At 43.1% G+C, this 2679-nt stretch overlaps 1 protein-coding gene across 1 annotated transcript in view; it reads left to right on the top strand.

The window, feature by feature from the left end:
- The first annotated feature begins 256 nt into the window (after positions 1-256).
- Positions 257-2679, top strand: part of cdc42ep1b (CDC42 effector protein (Rho GTPase binding) 1b) — an 11976-nt gene continuing 9553 nt past the window's right edge. Inside the window, exon 1 of the mRNA XM_032536649.1 lies at positions 257-396. The gene's annotated coding sequence lies outside the window, so the exon portion shown is untranslated. The remainder of the gene's footprint in view (positions 397-2679) is intronic.

Raw genomic sequence — 2679 nt, forward strand, 5'->3', positions numbered from 1 at the left:
CACACACACACACACACACACACACACACACACACACACACACATCTAGACTTTCATAAACTATCTTAGCTGTTTTATATCATTATTTTGACTGCTGCTCTTTACTTTAGTATGTAGGCTACAGGACTTTGAATGGCCTGGTTACTGTGATATGCTTTAAAAATAAAGCCGCCTTGCTTTGCCTTTAGTTCACATGCATTGTTTCTTCTTTTCTGAAGTCCAGCAACCTCCTCCTCCTCCCTCTCCTCTTCCTCTCCATCTCCTTCCACTCCACTTGTCAGCGGCACAGAGCTGCTTCGCTGATGCAAGTTCATGTCCAGAAGGAAACACACGGAGCGGAGCGCAAACCGAGCCGGATGACAGAGAAAAAGGGAATAAAGACTACTTTATTCTAAGGTAAGCTTGTTCTGAAAAGCGGAGTTTGTAAATCGCTTTGATGATGTGTGTTGCGTAACGTGTACTGGAAATAGCTGATGGGCACGTGAAACCAACAGCAAGAGATATGTACAGAAAGTAACTACACAGCTGACATTTAATCCAGTCTTCTATAAATTAACGTCCGCGTGCATTTTCTGTGCGTAAAAGAAGAGCGCAGTGAGACAGGCGGGAAGTGTCGCTCCACCTCGGATCTCTTACAAAATCTCTATCAATTTATGCACACCTATGCGCACGTGCGTATCCCTGTGCAGTCACTTGGTTAAATGGTGGGTTGAGGTTTTTCTTTATTTAAACGATTTACACACAGTAATGTAATCAACTCAGGACTTGATCCAAGTTATAATCACTGATATTATTCAGTGTATGTGTGAAAGGACTTGCCTGAATGCCAATAAGCAGAATTTGTCTGCTTTAAATTACATCTGGTGTGCACGCTTGAGACATCATAGCTCATGTTGGACACACATCTGCGGCCAGATTGCATCATTATTCAGTATGTAAATACAGTATGTCAAGAGGAAAAGCATCAAAATATCCTGACAACATATGGAAAACAAACTGCATTACAATAAAGGACAACTTTGCAATGGTGAGATAGTTACACTGACGTCCTTTTCATGAGAGCTTTCATTATCTGTACATCCTCTTCTGCAGCATTACTTCCCATTATTTCAGTTGCAATCTAAGTTATTTAGGTCATATTTCAATAGAACATGCTGTTTAAATATAAAACTAAGCGATGTATTATATGTCATATGACTTTAAACAGTGTTAGCAACATGAACTGCAGCTTAGTGCTTGGTTCAGAGGTGGTGAGACTATGTTTGGTGAAAACAATCAAAATCAATTGGTCACTGTGCTCCTCCAGTGGAACCACAGCACAACTGTGCTGGGGTCGTGCCAGATCTCAGATCCTTGGATTGGCAGCCTCTCAGGGAGGAGGCGTCATGGTGAGAGAGACTGTCCCACAACATATCCAAACATCTGGACACTGTGTCTGTCCCTGCAGCAGCGTAGGTCTTCAGAAGACACTGCGACGACAACCCAAAGGCCCAAAACATACAGTATGTGCATAATAATAGGTTAACTGTGTGATTTAAAATGCAGATAGGTTTTACAGTACACCACGTGACACCATGCAGCTGGAAGAGGAGTCTAACATGCCGCAAATCACTTATACTTAGACTTTTTGAACAAGACTTATTTTGAGTTTTCTTTTAAATGACCACTTTAACGGTGCCTCTCTGTTAGTTTGCTAGGTGAAAGTTTGGAGAGGCAACATTTCCTTATGCTCTCTGCCCATCGTGTGTTTGCACTGCACTGCCACTTGGCCTAGTTTGTCTGTTCTGTTGACATAAAAAAATCATAAAACTAGTTAATGATGGCCAGAGTTAAACCTGACCATAAAGACTGACTTGGTTACATAGCCTGCTGTTCTGTTGCAATGTTTCTGTGTGATGTTAAAAAGGAGTCATTGAACTGGTTGAAGAGGTCTAATCTGCAGTGAATTCTTATCGCAAATGCCTCTTCTGGTGAGTTATGTTGTTGACTCTGTAGTGCATTAAGGAACGTGTGAGAGGGAGTGAACAGGAAGTTAATTTACAAGTCAGTGTTAGAGAAATACAGTGTGTAATATCACACTCATCTATGCTGACAATCTGATACTGTCACACATGAACCCGTGCCATCGCACCGAGATATCCCACATCCTAATCAGACATGATTACACCCATAAATCATCACAGTTGTTTGACTGCATGCAGTGCAGAGACACATACACACAACCTTACCATAAGGACATGGCAGGCGTGTGTATTGCCACGTTGCAGCAGTAGATCTTTTTAAACTGAGTGTATGTTGTATTTTGGGGTCAATGCGTAATGGTCAGGGTGCGCTGACCTCATCCACAGTTAGCTGGTTCTGTGCTGTAAAAGGACCACGGCCCTCCGGTCCAGCGGAGGAAGCAACCTCAGAACTGACCCACTGCCCTGTGTTTGTGTGTGTGTGTGTGTGTGTGTGTGTGTGTGTCTATGTCTATGTGGTTGTGTGTGTGTGTGTGTGCGTGCGTGCATGTGCGAGCCACTGTGATTGAACGGTCCTTCAAATGTCATCAGAGCCCGGTTCTGCAATTTGTGGCTCTGTGGTACCAGATGTTTGCCTAACACATTTAATCTGCTCACTCCAAAGAGACTGACAGAGAAGGGAAACAGTTCTGGCAGTGTGTGTGTGTGTGTGTGTGTG

This window comes from Etheostoma spectabile, chromosome 15, assembly GCF_008692095.1.
Source record: "Etheostoma spectabile isolate EspeVRDwgs_2016 chromosome 15, UIUC_Espe_1.0, whole genome shotgun sequence".
Classification (NCBI taxonomy): Eukaryota; Metazoa; Chordata; class Actinopteri; order Perciformes; family Percidae; genus Etheostoma; species Etheostoma spectabile.